Source organism: Rhinolophus ferrumequinum, chromosome 4 (assembly GCF_004115265.2).
Source record: "Rhinolophus ferrumequinum isolate MPI-CBG mRhiFer1 chromosome 4, mRhiFer1_v1.p, whole genome shotgun sequence".
In the NCBI taxonomy this organism is placed as follows: Eukaryota; Metazoa; Chordata; class Mammalia; order Chiroptera; family Rhinolophidae; genus Rhinolophus; species Rhinolophus ferrumequinum.
Window position 1 is genome coordinate 85,199,909 of NC_046287.1, and position 19,261 is coordinate 85,219,169.

The 19,261-nt window shown below is 44.4% G+C and overlaps 1 protein-coding gene across 1 annotated transcript in view; it reads right to left on the reverse strand.

Moving 5' to 3' along the window:
• The window catches only part of FOXO1 (forkhead box O1), an 87,449-nt gene that overhangs the window by 5,119 nt on the left and 63,069 nt on the right, over positions 1–19,261 (reverse strand). The gene's annotated exons all lie outside the window — the stretch shown is intronic.

Below are 19,261 nucleotides of genomic sequence, written 5' to 3' on the forward strand. Positions count from 1 at the left end.
GGCTGAGACCGTCCCTCCCCCATGCTCCCACCCCAGCCACAGCCTCATCTGCCGGGCCCATCAACACCAGCAAACTGCATCCAAAGTCCTCCTTCACGATGCAGGTCTGCCCCAGGGTGGACCCAAATGGAGCCTGGTCCTCTGACTGAGACATGTTCTGTGTGTGCTGAATGTCTGGCATTTGCACTTTGAACACAATGGACACATAGATAAGCTACAGTGACGAAATCTCTGCAGGAAAGGAAGCTGGACTCCTGTCCCTGTCACATTTAAAGATAAAGGGGGAAGATCTTCCTAGATAGTAGTTTCTTGGCTGTCTGCACTGGCTGGGGGAGGGGTGGTGCAGCTCTGCAACATTTATAATTAGATCAGATCATCTGCAACTGCAATCGAGAGGCATTTTTCACAAGACTCCAAAATACAAAATGATGAAATCTTTTAAAAATTCAAGCAGCGTTCACTCACTCAGGTGGGCCATATACTAACTCACTACTTAGATTTACAAAAAAAGGTCCCACAGCAATCCCTCACTTATCAAAACGTTATACTACATACTTTTCTAAGAGGACATTTCAGGTCGCTCTTGGAGTAACAGAACTGTCTCGTAACTTTGCCAACAATTAAAAAAAAATTTTTCCGAACAGGAAAAGGTTTTCTGTGCAGGGCTTGTTACATAAAGTCCTGTTTTTCACATAGCCAGCAGGACATTAAAGCAGCTATGGTTTCCAGGGCACTGGGGGTAGGGGTATTGAATAGGTAAATCTTGTAAAACTCCGTGCTGCTATTTAATGATGTTATGCCCCAGTCTCTGGCGGACCCGGCCGAGGCCAAAGGAAAGTGTGGTCCGTCCAGCAGAGCCACACGTCTGTCAGCGCTGAGACAGTCAGTTCTTGAACTATGACAACTTACATGAGGAAAAAAGCAGGGTGTGAGGACAGAAGACCCATACACTGCAAACCACTTACCCAAATCCTGGGCTGCTGCATGACACCGTTAGAGAAAAAGGCAAGTCAGCAAATTTCCTCTCCACTAGCTGTATTTCTCTGCAGCCAGGCTTTCTGCTAACGCTGAGCTGGCTTTCCTCTGAACACACCTCCCTCTGCGACCTGCTCCCCGACTCTCCCCCACCAGGAGAGCATCCCCCTCTGCATGCCTGGCCACCCCAAGCAGTACAGCAGCATGTTCTTCTGGGGACGCTGACCCAACAGACTCCATGGATCACGTGGGTGAAGAGGTACCCTGGACACGATATCACTTGCTAGTTCAACCTGCTCTGCTGGCTGTTTCTGTCAGGTGTTCGTTCCCTTTTATGTGCTTTACAGACCAGATTCTGAGGCTTCTAAAAGGGAGAGGGGCTGAAGTCTGGTTCTATTTCCTAATCTCAAATCCCCTGAAGATGTCCTACACACAATATAGTCAATGAACGTTTGTTGAATGACATCCCCAAAACATTAGAGGGAAGATGCAACGTCGTCTTACACATCTTTTATCCATCCATTCAGGTACCAAGTCATGCCAAGTAGCACTTATTAGGACCTATTTTCTGCTACATGCAGTGAAGGACAAAAGAAGGAATTAGACACAGATTCTGCCCCTTCAGTGTTTTGGGATCTGCCCAGGGAAAGAACAAGTCCACCTAAATACACACTCGGGACAGAAACTGATACACAAAGGACTGTCCACGAGCAATGACTTTTTCCCACTAAAGGTTACTATCCTGCCGCCAAATTCCGTCTCAAGTGTCCCCTCCTTCTGGAAGCATTTCCTGATAACCCCAGCCCCGCCTGCAGCTCTCTAACAAAGGACCTCATTTTCTCAGCATAATTATGATTCTGCCATGTCTGGTCCCTTGGGAGTGCCTGGCTGCCACTGCACTGTAAGCGGCACGACCTCAGACACCTGGTCTGCCTTCTTGCACACTGTACGCTCACAGCTCCACCACCAAGAAGGCACCCAAGGAGCTGCTGAATGCATTCCCGGTCCTCCATTTACAGGGCTGTTGTGAAGATGAAAGGAGATGACACATGCCAAGTGCTTACCTCAATGAGTATTAGCTGATGTTGTTATTATTAGAGTAATGGCATCTACGAAACCACGTGTCTATGTTTTAGAGACTTAGCTGTATTACAAACACTAGTCGCATTTCTTTATAACCATACCTTACACTGGTCCCATTAACATGAAGTTTTTACATGTTAATTACTGAAAAAATAGACCGATTTGGGGGTAAGAGTTAAGATATTTTTCTCTGCACTAGGTCACGTCTCATGGTGTGGACAGACGTTGAGGAAGGAATGCAAATCCTACGCTGGTCTGTGAACACACTTGGCGGTCAGTGTCCCCAGAACCCTGAAGCCTTTGGAAGGTATCGCTGCTGAGCCTTGTGTGGGCCTCACACACGACTCTGGGCTCTCGGGACACAACCAGTGTGTGACAGGGACGAGAGCAAGGCTACGGCCACAGGCCCCTGTCTGGCATCTCAGCGGGGATGGTTATGACTGAGCTTGGTGCTCCGCCGCTGGCCTGGTTAGAAACAGCTGGGCTCCAAGGCTGGCCCCTAGGGACCCTGAGGACACTGGACAGGACAGGAACTGCCCTCCCCAGGATGCCCCGAGCCACGCCATCGAAAGCCATAGTCAGACAGCCATTCTGGTGCAGGAAGAAGTCTTTACATCTTTCATTTCAATTTTTATCTCATTTTTTTAATTTGTATTTGCAAATGTGTTATAGAATACATACAATATATTGGTATAGTATAAATAAACATAATTAATTAATTAATGGGTATGTGATTTTTACAAAATCAGTTAGAGGCCACTAGTCTATTACAGTAGACGTCGAGTAGACTAGAAGCCCCAACAAAGAAAACCAAGGGGGCAGAACCAGCCCTAGAGCCAAGTCTAGCAAACTCTTTGGCCCCGTAGGCCTGGGCTGAAGGAATGATCTGGTCTCGCCCTGGGTTTGCACTGCTGGGACACTGCCCCCCACCCCCACCCCCACCGCCAGCCAGCCCATCACTGCATGGCCATCACCAGCTCTCAGCCGCGCGTCTTCCCATCACTGCCGCACTCCACTTCTCTTTCTGCTTCGCTGTTCGAAGACTACTCTGGTCTTTGTGTTTAACCAAAATGAAACAAAACCAGCCACTTAAGCTGAATACATCCTGCTCATGAGCCCTTGGCTTTACATACTTTATATCTGTATTACTTTTATCATTTACAAACTGCTTTCAACAGAGCATCTCATTTGATCCTGGGAAGAGCCCTATATAACACAGGTATTATCGGCCCCATTTCAGAAATGGGGAAACTGAGGCTCAGAAAATGAACTCAGACTAAGGTTTTATGAGACCGCATGCAACCCCACCGCCAGCTGGAAACCCAGCTCACTCATCATCATGGTTAAGACCGAGGTCACATGTGAACATCTTGAGGGAGCGGAAATAATTCTGTTTACAAACACTAGTTTACAAAACTCATTTTCTGCTTCAATGGGTAATACATTTACAAAACATAATTTACTTGTAATTCTAATGGTTACTCTTTGTGTCCGGAAACCACAGTAGCTAAAGTGTGAATTTCAGGTGTGAACATCGCCCCAGGGAAATCTTGTGTAAAGTGGCTGTGGGGACCCACAAGGAGAACAGAAGGGTCCCCAGAGGCCCCCCAACGCCTAGAACTGCCCGTGGGCCTGGGAGAGGGTGGCTGGCTGTGAGCGACTCTCCCCCAGTCAAAGGAGAAGAATTTCCAGGACACCGGAGCACACGACTAAATGAACCTGTTATTCTAGGGGTTCTACAATTCTTTCACAATGCTAGGCAAACTCGATTTTTGCAAAAGCATTTTATCTAATTTCTGTGAACTTGGTCAATGTGTGTGATTGTTTCGTGGACTCCCAATGTGGACTTTACTCCCTCCTCCTGCTTCCTCTCTTTTACACGGTCCCTTCCTGCACTTCCACAAGTGTAAACAAAACTAAGGAGAAAGTAGAAATCACCTCTATTCAATCCAGAGTTCCCATTCGAGTCGCTAATAGAACAACTTTGCAAAATAACCCATTTTGCTCACAAGCAGAAGGAAAAAATGTGACCTTGCCAATAGTTTTTTTTACAAGTGATGTGAACAGATATAGTTATCAATAGACGGCGTCTAAATTCAACTTGGAAAAGTGTTATAATAGAAGATGTACCATGACTAGCTAATCTAGAAGCTTACACATTAGGCCCCAGCAGTCAGCTCTCTTCCATGTGGCTCTGCATTTCCCAGAAACCCATCCTTCTTGCCTGAACATCCCAAAAGCTACGCTCTCCCGCTGGCTGCACTGAGAACTCAGGCCTCTCCAGTAATCCCAGGGCTGGAAATGGAGGAGTTGCAGCCTCATAAAACTTGCGAGCTGGAAGACTGGGCGGTCATTTGGCCCAACAACCTCATTTTATATTCGGGAAGACAGAGTTCAGAAAGATAAAATGCAGACAGAAAGCTTATGTGTGTGCATTTACAAAAAGTAGAACCAGATGGGGGGCTTGAGTCCTGGAATAAATGGAACACAAGAATCAAGAACAGGCCATGTCCCTACGCCTACCAAACCAGTTCTTAGCTACAGAGTCGCAACAGGATACAGGTAACACATGTAGCTCTAAACAGCTTTATCTCTGACTCAGATCATTCCAAAGGAAGGAAAATACTACTGTATTATAGCAACTTCTACAGAGAAAAAAGAAAGGCATGTGGGCGATTACGCACGCGTGTGAAACAGGACCAAGACAACTGCACGAAGTCCTAAGTGCCCTGAGAAGTTCTGTGTTTGGGGGAGGCACACAGGGAGGTGGGACCCACAGTCAGCCTGACTTGGGGCCACTCTGAGTGAGTCACGACCTCGAACTCAGCCTCAGTCCTGACGTCTGTAAAGCAGGAATGGGGACCACACAGGGTCCTTAGGGGCGGGTGGGCATAAACACACATGGAAAGTGCTTCGCGCATCCCCTGGCACAAAGCGGAGGAAATACAGATTGGCTGTTTTGTGATAGGAAGTAAAGGGATATATAACAGGAATTCGCAAGCTATCATGAATGGTTACAACTTGATTAAAAACCATTCATCACAAACTTCCTGTTTAACAGGCAGCCAGCCTTTCTCAGGCTTGTTTCCATGTCCTCACAACTGAGCTGCAAGTCTCCTTTTGCACAAAAATTGTTCTCTCCCCTTAAGAAGATTTTAAATTAAAAAACATGAGCGTTTAATTAGCGTTTTCTATTAACTTTCTGACCTATGCCAGAACATAGGCATATCCAAGAAGTTATTCAAGGAGAGGGAGCTACACCAACTGACTGGTGATGGAGTAGATCCAGGATGGCAATTATTAGAACAATGTTTTCTCATTTCTTCTCACATACTAGTTACCCACCACCATTTACTTAACAAAGAACACCCCCCCCCCCCAAAGGTGGAAGGTTTCAAGAACACATTGCAGGACAAAACGTTTGGTAAAGAGATGATTACAAGTGAATGGGCCTGTGGCATTAGGAAGCACAGGGTGAGGACAGGGGCACCCCAGCCTAACAGGAAGGGCAAGGAGGAAACAGACAGGCTCCACAGTTAGATCTTTAATCAGCCCTCTTATTAGCTTAAATATTTCAGAGTAATGTTTTAGCCAATAACCTCATACATTTAGGGTTTAAGAAAAAATCTTCAGGGAGAGAACAGATAACTCACTTAATGATTTAAAACTATCCCCAGCTTTTGCTTCTCAGAAGGCCATAATTAAAAAGAAGCACAGTGCTTTCCCTCAGGAAAACCCCGTATCAAAGAAAGCTACCAGCGTATGTGTGCCTCACACACCATCAGAAATTAGGAACCTCAAAAGACAAAACCCAAAAACAATCCAGGTGAGACTGAAACCTTAAAATCAAGCATTTCCTCTTCTGCTCCAGACCATGAGGCATTTACCTCTTTCCTTCTGTAACCTCCACAACCCTTGCTAATGTGGACCCGTGTTGAAGTCTGGAAAGCAGAAACCATTTCACGTTGCCATACATTGGGGCTGACATTGCCACACAAGCCAACAAGACCGGCTCTCAAATGAGTCACCAACCCTGGCTAATAAGGTACCAGTAGTGGACATACAGAGACTAAATTTCATTTAGCTACAATTCTTTTAAATGCCTTGGTTTTGGTTTTTGTTTCTTTGTTTTTTTAAGGGCACTATAGGCTACTAAGGATTTCAAATGGAGCTTGTTCCTCCTGGGATTAATTTAGCTTCAGTGCAGCTCGCAGGCAACCCCGGGCAACCGTCTAACCCCCCTCACCTTCTTCCCCAGGGAGGCACAGGGACCGGGCACTGCCAAGTCCACAGCAGAGAGCCACGACTCCCCACCTGCCCACGTGGTGACCTAAAGGAGCCATCTTTCCTGAAACTTCTATTTAATTACCTGCCCAGAATATGGACTCCTTTCCTAGCTGCCCTTGGCTAGACACTGTCTCAGACATGTAGGGCCGCACCACAGCCGAATATTAAAAGGAAACCCATGTGTTGCTGAAGTGATTCTGCTGTTTCCTAAGGAAAACCTTTGTCTATTTTAGAGGCATACCATTTCTCTAATATTCAATGGTTCTATAAATGCACCACTTTACAATGCAATTAGCTACCTTATGTATTTCGCTATCAGAAGAATGAGTCAAAACTAAATAAAAATCAAAAACAAAGAACACATTAGGATTTATTCTCTTCTGATGAATAACTTAGATTAGACATAAAATGAAACACAGCCTAGCAACAGTTTGATCAATTTTAAAGTTTTCTAAAGTTATTGGAAGACTACTGTAAATTTTAAAGCATTTTGTCAGAATTAGTGATGATCTCACGAAACCTGTTCATGTTAGGTAAACGTTTACTCAAGGTGTGTGCTCAAACTATTTATAAGAGCCAATGAAAAGCTTTTGTGAATTCAAAGGCAAGAACACTGAAACTTTGACAGATTAAAAGCTCTAGGATAGTATCTTACTCATAGGATGTATTACCTAGAATTGTTTTTTATACTAAATATGCTCACTGTCTGGAAAATCTAGGGAAAAATGAATCCATTGAATACATAATCTATTTACCAAGAACTGCTACTCTTAATAAATAGAATTTAAAAGTACAAAGTCTAGGTTTATGTGTTTCTTTCCTATTTTGAAACTCAAATACAATAAATCCAGATTACAAAAAGAACAACAAATTGCAATAAGATAAAACACTCTCATTGTAAATAATTACCTATTATTTACAATGTAGTTTTCTTAGTTAGACAGAATCTTAAAACCAACTTCTTACACATCATTCTGGCTAAGGAGCCTAATGCAACAATGATTTGTGGCTGCTGAGTATATACATGGTTTTGGGGCTACCTCCCAAAAATTCTTAAGAGTTTGCCCCATGTCAAAGAGCTATAAAAATTCACTGGCTGACCCAATACTAACAAAACCATTGGGGCCCATTTACTTTATGATAAAGCAAAAATCTGCCCCCACCCCACTGCTGCCGTTGGGAGACAGGGCCTGAGCCAGGGCTGTTCCCAATCTCCCTGCAGCCATCAGGGACGTATCTCAGCAAGCAGACCTCAGGTCTAGGTGTGCGGGGTAAGATGTACCTCGGAGACAGTGCTCATTCAGCTCTGGACCACCACAAAAAAGCAAATATCACGATACAGTGAGCCACACCAACTTTTTGGTGTCCCACTGCATATAAAAGTTATGTTTACACTACACTATAGTCTATTAAGTGTGCAATAATAATATTATGTCTACAAAATGTACATACCTTAATCAAAAATACTTTACTGCCATAAAACCTTAACCATCATCTGTGCCTGTTGGAAAAATGGCATCAAAAGATTTGCTCGACACAGGGTTGCCAAAAACCTTCAATTTTTTAAAAAAACAAAGTATCTGCAAAATGCAATCAAGCCAAGTGCAATAAGACGGGGTCTGCCTGGAATAGCCCTCCCTGGTCACCACACCTTCCTCCTGCAGCACCACCAGGCCAGGACAGGGACTCCAAAAAGAACCTCAAATGTTTTAGAAATGCAGCTTGCATGAAGTTACCCAAAAGCCTACAAATATGACCCTCAAGGCCTTTCTAAGTGGGTCCACCCAAAAACCACACCTCCCTACAGCACAGACCCTCGTCCCTAAGGCCTAACACTTAACTTCACGGACTCTCAAGACAGTAGGTGTGCGCCTACGTGTAAGGCCACGTTTCCCCCCAGTGTCAGCACCCACGTGATGAGGAACATTTTCACCTGTTTGGAAAGGAGCCTGAGAAGTGGCCCCCTGACCCCTGCACTGTCACTGACGCTCTACATTTAGGTCAGTGACGCCCACAAAGACTCCAGTCAAGACCAAGGCCATCCTGGAAGAATGTGCTTCTCGCCAAGGTCATCCCTGGGAGCAGGGGAGGCTGGAAGGCTCCTAGCTGAGTCGGCCCTGGAACCCGATTTGGATGGCTAGGGACATCCCACTACAAATCCTTTGGGTTCCATTATTTTGGAGCTCAGCCCCAGGGCTAGGCTGGTCCACATTCCAGAAAGCAGAGAGAAAGTCAGGACAAAAAGGATCCTCACTGAGGGATTAGCAAACCTTACCCTCTGGAAAGGTTTCATTTAACTTTTCAAAGGTTTCATCTGAAAAGTGCATTGAACTTTTTACTCTAATAGTGTAGTTTGAACTCATGTCCATCTTTGGAAACATCAACAGTATTAGAGCCAAGAAGTAAAAGTACAAGACCGTGTTTATAACTCTCCAAAGACAGTTAGCCTCAACAGCTACTTTCGGTGGTTATATCATTTTTGAATGCACTGGCTGCACACAATACACATTTGTTGTTTGGGGCTGAGAAAACAAAGAGAGAATTTTGTACAGTTAGCTCTATCTTAAATATTTACAGGGAAACTACCAAAGGAAGAATGCATAAATGATTAAAGGAACCATTTCTTAGCATGATTCAAACCAATGGAAAGTTAAACTTCTGACCCAAGCCCTCAGTACTCAGACCCGTTCAACTCTTTTGGAATTTTCGTGGCCACTATTTTCAATGTCGTCGCTCTGAATTTCCTCCTAAAGTGAACTGCGAATAGCAACCACTGCGACTGGTTTCTCGCACATAGTACCAATGTTTGCAATCTCTTCCAAGTTGCTGCATTCGAGGTCACAGTAGGTGCCATTAGGACATTCAGGGGGCCTTTTCTCCACTTCCTTAAAACCATGCATTTGACAATATGGTTCAGTATGCCGGGTCTTCCTAGAAGTCAAGGGCTTGTATTCTGCCCAAGTGAGGTCGTTTATTCTGCATGTGAGTCTGAGCAAGTTAGATGATGACATTCTTGGTGTCCCACTATCACGTAATCCAAAGGCGCACGATGGAGACTAAAGGAGAACATGTTTGGAAATGGCACCGCATATGAAAAATGGAAAAGATGCTAACAATTTCAAGCATATTGGGAAATTCTTCTACAAATTCTTGATATGCTAAAATAAAAGTGAGGTTTTCTAGAAGTTGTTGGCCCCATTGCTGAAGATACTTAAACAACTATGAGCAGTGAGATCCATCTGACAGGCCAAAGATCACTTTTTTTCTCTAAACGTCTTTTCGGTATTAATTTACTTTATTTTTTACTACTGAGAAAAGTAATTTAGTTGACTTTTGACAATCTAGACAAGATTGTAATGGAGAATTGTTTAGAATTGTCAGTAGTTGAACAAAGTTTGAAACAATCATTCTTCAGTGCAATCCTGCCCCTGACAAGAGATTTTACATTTTAGCCATTTTTAAAGTCCATGATACATTTCCAACAAACAATGCATGAAGACGATATATTGGATAACCATCTTAGTCCTCAAAGTAGCTATAAATTAAGCTGGACCAGCATGCAATTTTAGAGTATTTATCTTACTGAATCTCTGTACCTGATGCTCAGTGCCCAGTAAGTATTTGCTATTAGTATTTGAGAGAAAAAAAATTTTAAAACACTAACAAGACACATCTGGAGAAGCAAGAAGAGGTAAGTGCCACTGTGTTTGAGTTCAGACATAGAAAGAGGGGGAAATAAGGTAGAAGGGGACTTGAAAAACCAAACTAGGAGCTTGTATCTTATCCTACCTGCAATGCACAGGAGAGCACCTGAAATAATCAGAAGAAAGTGAAGACGTGGAATCCAGAGGAAAGCGGCCAACTGTCCTCCCCCGGCATGCTGGAGAGAAGAAGGGAATGTGCTCTGCTTGGAAAGCAGATATTTTTGATTATTCAGAAATTTAAATGTGTGGGCGCCTGTATTTTTGTGCAGATAAATTTTTGTCGGTAAGTAAAATCACGTGAGGGAAGTGCCATCTTGGTGTGGCCTCTCGTACCCCGAAAGGCGCCCTTGGTTCCATCTCCCCAGCGGGAGGACGCTGCCACTTGTGTGGAGAGAGTGGCCTCAAGAAACAAGTCTGTCTACCTCTCCGAAACGCCTGGGGTTTTCTATTAAAGCAGCTGTTTGCTTTTGTCTCCTGACTTGAATGCTACTTGGTTGTTTTGAAACTCCTGGCATAATCTCTGATTTTTTCATAGTCAGAGGATGGCAGGACAGTGAAGCAGGGACACATTTCAAAAACAAATTTTAAAACTCTCCCTTCGTGAAGTCTAGTGTTGTTGTGGGTTTTTTTCCATGCTTTATCCATCGTTCATAACAGTTGGCATACAAATTCAGTTCTTACTTTTTAAAAGGTTTATTTTTGTTTCTTGAGGTCATTGTTTAGGCTCAACCATAACATCTTTCGGGTTGTTTTTTTGAAAACAGCTAAAGGGAAATTAAAGGAAATAATGCCCTGCAATGTAGCCATGCGCTGTTCAACATAAACATGAACAAAGCTACCACAAGCACTCACGAGTTCCCGGTACCCGAGTGGGTATGTACGCGATCGAGTGCCAAGACTGCCCCAAGGCTGGCCTACACTGGCGTGAGGATAAACTGAGCTGACATCTGGCTCCCCGTTACCCCACATACACACAACACTGCCCCCGACACACACACACACACACACACACACACCACCACCACCACCACCACCCCCCCCCCCCCGTCGTAAAAGGTACCACACATGCACACAAAGAAAAGAGGTCCAAATCTTGGGAACTTAATTTTTAATGGTTGATTATCTCATCAGAATTTGATTATAAGAAAAGCACATGACTGTGGGTATAAACCCCACCTTCGACCTTTCTTTCACCACCCAGATGCCCTGGCCTCTTATCTAACTTCTTTGCTTTCTGTCCCAAAATAAGTCAGTGCCAGGCAACTTACAACCAAGTTGGACTCGCTTCCTTGGTTTGAGATTTCACTGCAAAATAATCTACCACTTCTGCCAGGTTGGAACCATTTACTTCAAAATAAAAGTTTTAAAAGCTCTGCTTCTGCTAAAGAAGTAGGAGAGCTGATGAATGGGATGAACTGGGGATCTGCCAATCGCACCTTTACTACCGTCCTGCCCTCCCCTCCCTCGCCCGTCATCAGCCAATCTAACAAGAGCAACAAATGCAAGCGAAGTTGAATATTAAATATGGAAGAAAAGCGGGTGGGGGCGTTGACGCAGGTGGCCTCACTCGGGGAATGTGCCTTGTCAAAGGCCTGCAAAGATGCAGCCACATGCTGTTCTGGGTCCAAATTTCTGAAGTTCATTCTCTTTGCAGAACAGTGCAGCTGTCACTCAGGCTGCAGCCAATGGAGCTTTCTTCACCTAACAACACTGACAATTGGCCTTGGAATGCTGCTACTGGTGATTGAGACTTTCCTGCCTTCTGATTCAAAATACTACCCCATAAACCCATAAAGCGCCCGCTGAATTGCTGACAATGACATGGCAACAAGGTTTCCCCGTGGCCACCCTCCCATGCCATCCCGAGGGGTAGCCTTTATTCCCAACACCTCCAACTACTGCCAATATAACAGCATCCCCTGGACTCTCCCTCTAGGTCCCCAATTGGTTCCTCCAGCCATTGAGGTCTCCCGGAGCACCTCCAAAGTAAATCCAGGACAAAGCAGCATTTTAGGGCCTAGTAATGCACCTTCAGCATGTGCTCCATAGCATAACAGTACCTCTTGGAGTGAGAGGAGTACACTGCAAAAATACAATCGGGACACTGGCCACTCCGACTTCAACAGGATCGTAACAGCAGAGTTTTTACAGCCTTTAATACACTAACTTCATGTTAATACACAAAGCAAAGCAAAACAAAACACCCTCCATTACTTAGACTTCTTGTTTGTTTCGTGGATGCGGTCACACGTGCCCTCCCACATTTCTCTGACGCTTCCTGACAGGCTACCTGCCATGAAACCAACATTTAGGGGCGCACGCTACTTAGGAGACCACACTGCTGGTATAATGAGCAAGACGGTGGTCAAGAGGGAGAAGACCTCAGCGTGGTTCTTTCTTTGTACGTGACTGCGGACGAATGTTATATCCTGTGCCTCTAAGCTTTCTTGTCTATATAGTAGCACAAAATAATGCCACTCAGAACTGCCTCACAGGAATTGTAACGGATACAACGGCTTCAACACGCATAATGAAGTTGTATGCAACTGTGCGATTTTATGATTATGCCCAGGAGAGAAGGGGTAGCACCTGAAAGCTGAAGAGCTGCCCCAAGCTTCCAGCAAAGAACACACCTGTCCATGTACCTTAGGAAGCCCAGGTGCCCTGTGAACCATGCTTCTTCCTCTCTGAAGGATGGAGAAGTGGACAGATCGCTCAGTGTGAAGCAGGCCCCACTCAGGCAGCTTCCCACTCACCATAGTCAGAATCACCATCTTCAAAAGTACACGAGGCAGAGTTGCCAGGTAAAAGAACGGGCCGCTCCAACTTCATCTCGAAACCCCTTCCACCTCTCTAAATCCTTTTGAGGGGAAGGTAAGCAGGTACAGGAAGGAGAAGGTAAGCAGGTACAGGAAGGAGAAGACACAGGGAAGAGAAGACTGGAGGCGAGTGTTGTAGGTTGATTTGCTTAGAAGACAGCAGATCAGAAAATATGACAAAGAATTCTGAGACTTCTCCTAGGTCAGGAAAATAGTCTAGGTTTGGCTGTGACACCGCTCCTCATGCTGCAGGAACTGCGAAGGGAGCAGGGGGACAGGTTCTAGGGTCATGGAACTAGAGCAGGGGAGGGGTGGGGATAAGGATCCTGCACACAGGCTCTCCCCATGAGCATAGTGAGGAGCAGAACTAGTGCGGAACCAGACTGTGCAGCAACAGCATCTAGGTCTGGAAAGTTCCTAGACAACATCTGACAGTGAATGTCCATTATGACGTCCCTGAAAAGCTAATATAAATGGTGCCCTTTATTAGCAGTTACACGACGTGTATTCGGTCAGTTATTCCCTTTACGAGACAATCCTAATGCGCATAATGAGGTGTCTCTGGGTGAAGGTAATGGGGGTTTTCACTTTCTAGTTCACCTTTGCATGTTATCTTGTTTGCTGCTGTTGTTAAAAGAAACAGCATGTATAATCAGAATAAAACGACTTTTTTGGGGGGGGGAACAAACAGAAAACCTAAACCTGTTCCTCTCCCATGCATTCACTAAAAACAATAAAAAGTCATTTCCTACCAAGTGCCAGGACCTGTATACCATGTGATACACACATACCCACACACATACTTAACATAAACACATAGTATTTACATAATCAAATAAGATGAAGTTCACAAACTATATCCTAAGATTTTTGTTTTTCCAGGAAATAATAGTTCTTTCCTTAAGCAGGAAGCGGAAAAAACAACAGTTTCATAATAGTTTTACACAAAACAGCATAGTGGCCAAGCACATGGGCTTGTTATCAGACAAACCTGGGTTCTAACTACCCCAGTCCTAGCCCTTAGCAAACGTGTGACCTTGGCTGAGTCACTCAACCTCCCCATGTTTCAATTGCCTCATCTGCAAAACGGGGGTAACAGCTGCCACTTCAAAGGGCTTCTATAAGGATAAAATGAGATAATCACTCACAGCCCTTATAAATACAGAATGTCAAGCAAATGTCTCGTCTCTGACTGCAGGCAACGCAAACCTGTCAGCTCCCCACACAAATCCGCAAGGAACCTAGTGCTGCTATGTTCTTTGGGCAAAACACATCCAGGACACTTGGCCTTAATGTTTATCCAACCATTATTAGCAGTAGCAACAAAAGATGCTGTCATTTGAAGGTGAAAGTCATCCAGGGCACAGTCAAGCAAAAGAGGTTCGGCCAGAAGCTCAAAGACACGGAAGTCCAGGCCAGTTTCCAGAGCGCCTCTTAGCGCTCACCTACACAGAGGCACACACGGTGCTTCACTCAGGTGCACGTGGGCCTTCCTGGGTTACGGCCCCGCCATCAACATTTTAAAATCCATCAGGAGAGGGTGTTGGGAGAAATAAGAAAAAAGACAAATGAAATCAAACGCCTGGGTACTTTCTTGGAGAATACAGAAAGCGATTTAGGCTTTTCCAGGGCGTCATAGATGTCTCAAGTGGATGGGGCACCACTGGAAATCTTAGCTGATTCTGTGATTATCCCTTATCTGGATAAACCCTAAAGAGACACTGCTTGAAGGCAAAAAGCTGAACAAAAATAAAGCACAACAAGAGCCTTCACACTTGTTGCTGAGACACATTCCTTCACCTTTGAAAAATAATCATGAAAACTTACAAAGGGCTGTCCTCATACAATAGTACAAATTGTGTTTAAATCAGGAAACCAGCTGCTCCTTGATCAGTCAGCCTTTTATCATCAACAGAACTTTAATTAGCCCCCATCTGCTTCCTGTTTTATGCCACAAACCTTAACTTTCACCTGTTTGGTGGACCAAACTACAATAACTATACCAATAGTAAATAAAAACAATGGACTTTTCATACAACATGCAATTAATTCTCATTAAGCTGATATTGGGCTACTCAAAATAGTGCATAATTCAAATCAGACATTTTCCCATAAATGACAATGTTCTATATTAAAAATTCAACAGAAACTCTCTCCCACCCACATCTTGTATTTTTTTCCATTAAGAAGGTTTTCAAGCTGTCTGGCTTCAACTTCCTGATTTTACTGTTAAATACGGGGCCATGTCAGGTCATATAACAACAATGGGTAAAATCTCAAAAACATAATGCTGACTTAAAAAAAAACAACAACAACAAAAATACAAGTTGCAGACTGATATCTACATTAACTGACACCCTTTATGTAAATTTTTAAAAGAGGCAGTTACTATGTAGGGTTGATGGGCCCACACACATCAGCCCAGCCAGGGAGCACACTTCTCCTAGGAAAGGAACCCTCCAACACACCAACTCTGGAATGAGTAGCTACCTCTGGAATTACAGTAAGATGGGTGCTATTTGTTAAAACCTGGCTGTGATGTGTGTGTGCTAATTATATTAGCCTCTGTGCTTTTCTAGATGTTTGGAATGGTTCATAAAGTTGTGAGAGAAAGACAAAAGGAGGATGGCCAGCAGCCAACAAGGGAGAGAGAGCTGGCACTCTGCTTTCTGAGCCTACCACACAGGCACACGCCCATCTGATAGTCAGGGTAGTACTGTATACAGCTCCCCAAAAGATTCTCATGCCACCCCACCCACAGACTCATCCTTTGAGAAAGGCTGAGTAACAATTCATGCTCCTCAAGGTCAGGGACCCTGCTCACTCATCTCGAAACTGCCACGCTCACCTACCTAAGTCAGTACCTGACACATAAATATTATTTGAATGAATCAATAAATATCAGAAGAGGATTTCTTGATCTGGCATTACCTAGCCCAATAACCAAAGACATCAAATCAATTTCCCTTTCCCAAAGGAGTCTGAAGAGGAGTGGTTACTACTCTACACTAATGATCAGACTCTCCTAGGAAGCTTGTTGAAAACAGAAACACTAAAGCCCTGGCTCAGAGGTTAGTTTCAACAGGTTCGGAGTGGGGCCCCGGAGCTGCACACAACAGTCGTGAGACTGAGGGTCACCGGGTTTGCTTCATGCCCCACACCCGGGAAAGCTTCATGTCCAACACTCCTCTCAGTTCTGATATTCTAAGAAAATAGCTCAACTGTGTGATTCCGTACAGATTCTGATTCAACAGGAGGGTAAAGTCCCAGAATATTCTAACAAGTATCTCACATGACAGGCAAGTGTGAGGAATGCTGTGTTAGTTGTACTTTGGGTCATTGACACCATATAATAAAAGGCAACTTCTTAGTATGATGTTATTTAATAGATGGTTAAGAAAGAATGTTTAAAATATAAGGTTATGGATAAAACTCAGTTCATTCTGAGATCAATTTTTAAGTCATCATTGTTTTTCAGAAAGAAAAACAACAGCATCGTTAATGAATGAGGACGTGTCAACCTCACATTTCAATTTCCTGGAATTTTCCTCCCCCGCTTTCCCCTTTAATAAGTAGTATTTCCTTTGGACTCACACACACAGCCAGCTTCACAATGGACTCTTTACAAGATCATTGCTCCAGATACAGGGCCAGTCAGGGACTCGGGGAGGAGCCTGACGACAGATGCCCCCACTGCCCCTGCGCTAGAAAAGGGGTAAGAGTTCCTCATCAGACATTGGAGCCACCGAAGATTTCCTTACATCTCAGACAGCCCGTCTGACTGTGGGGTGGAGGTGGACTTCACGTCTGCTCTGAGAACTGAACAGTGGACTGTACTTTCCTGGGATCAAAGTTTCTGCAGACAGCTGACTGCAGGTCAGGTGAGCCCTGACTCAGGCTAATGCAGAAGGCGGGGTGCAGGAAACCCCCTCCAGCAAAATGGATCCAAGCAGCTGCCAGTTTTCAAGGGCTGAAAGCAAACCTAAATGACAAAGATGTCCCCGTAAGGGCCAACTATCTCGGCTAGCCTGTCACATCAGGGCTCCCATCACATCGAACATCTTTGGGGGAGGTTTAACTAGTTCCATTTGGAGACCAATCCAAGAGGGGCTTCTTCTCATTCTCAGTGCAGCCCAAGTCCTTCAGTACGTGTCCAAGTGAACTGTGCCCCCCTCCCCTGTATTTCATGCCTGTGGGCCCGTCTTCTAGACATGGATGCATCTACCTCTTCTCTCCTAACTCCAAGGCTGTTACCATGACGTGAAGGTCTAAACAGAATAAACATGGCAAAGCCCCCAGGCTAAAAACTCTGGATCACAATCCAGAAAGTAGTGAGTCAATCTAGAGTTGAAGACCAACATTTTAAAAAATAAAATAGAGCACGTCACATAAATGTACAGTACTATTTTGTTTTCAGTACTATTTTGTAAAGCTCTGGTAGCATGTGTGCACATGTACACTGAGTCATGGTGTAAGATGGATTTCTTACAATACATCAAGCTGGGAGAAAATGAGAAAGACACAGAAAGACAGGTACGTACTACTTCCTAGAGAACCAGCCTTCCCTCTCCAGGAAAGGCTTCATGACAAAGCTCAATAACATGGTAACACAGCTCCATCCCCAGGGTTTCTTGAGACACCCCCTAACCCTTAGGGGGCTTCCACCCTGCACAGGAAACACAGGCATCTTCTCAGCGCCCCGTGTGGCAGAGGTGACTCTCGCCACCAGGGGCAAGGAAGGACGCGGATGAGAAAGGGGTGTATAGTACCATGTCCCACAACCTTTTATTAACCAAGTAACTTCTGCACAAGTTACTTCAACAGTTTGGAAAGTGGTAGGCTAAGCCTTCACAGGGTGAAATTTGAAAGAAACATTATTACGTAAACCTTCTAACTACCCCTCCATCTTTTCTTTGGGTGAGTGCAGACTCAGCCCAACGAAACCATGGCTCAGGCAAGTGAGAAGAAATGAATTTAGATCATGTTTACAGCCAAGGAAAGGAGGAAACGAGACACGTTGAACAATCCTCTACTAGAAACATTGCTAAAGTGTTTTTAAACTGAAGATTATACCACCACTTATATTTTGTCTCTACTAATTTGCCCAGCATATTACAAAACTGCATCTAGGACTGAAATAGCAGATTGCCTCAAGAGCAAATGACAATATTTGTACCAGAAATGTTGGCAACCAGCAGCACAGATGGCTTTCTGCACAGCAATCTTCAAACCGGGGCTCCAAAAATAACCCCACCTACTGCACCGACGCTAAGCTGCTGAAGCCCAAGTCAGAAGGGCTCATTATTCCAGTTTTTTCCACCACCTCCCAAAGCATGTGTACCTGCCTGACCCCCTCTGCCTGAGAAAGGCTCAGAACGACTAGAAAACGAGGAGAGCAGGTCAGAGTGAGAAGTTCCCCGGTTCTCAACAACTAGTGAATGGTCAATTATCCACAAGAGGCAGGAACACAAAACGCTATGGAAATGTCCAGCTAAACCAGTTATTTACATAAAGTTTTCATCTTCCCCATCAAATAAAAATAAATTTAAAAAAAAGAAAGATTTACCCAAATTTCATCTCCTCTCCAAGGCTTGGTCAAATCACAAGTCATTTTTGTTAAAAGAAAGACTGAAGAACGGAGGGAGACAACAGTCCCGACCACAATATGACTAAGATGTTTCGAGGCCGTCCTGCCTGAGCAGCACAGCTCGCCAGACAAAAACCAAATCTCCTTCAAATGCTGGAAGAAAAAAGCCACCTCTAAACAAAAGGGCCGGCACTTCCACATCTGCTCTTACTAAATGCCAACTGAGGTGCTGTTTGCTCTTCCTCCGTTCCTCTCCAATTTCTACCAAATGGCCTGGAAAGGCAAATTAAACAGAAGTCTTCACTTAAGGAGACATTAGTTATGAAACCCATCCAATTAAAGTACTGACTTTGGCTTTCACAGTATCCTTTCCCCGACTTTGAAAACGGCCAGGATTCAGGAGTGGAGAGGGATCTCTGCCTCTGCGCTACCTAGGCCGACCTCCAAGTAAACCACGGGGTCTCCCATACAGAAGAAAACCAACATACAAACTTCTTCAGGCTACGACAGTGCTTTTCAAATACCTTTCAAATCCCGTAATGCAGAGTGCAGAACACTGCATTCTGCTCCACATCTCCCATACACAGGAGGCAATCCACAAAGGGTTAGAGGTTCAAGCAAACAGAATCCTACATTTAAATAAATGTGGATTTTACCCTAAAGAAACTGACAATGGAGGATTAAGGGAGGGCTGCTCTCTCACCTTTCCTCTCCAATGATTAGTATGTTCCGAGGACAGGCCCTGGTTATCCCTCCCTGAACTAAACTTTTCAGGAAGGTCAGGTGTATATGGAGAATGGACCTGG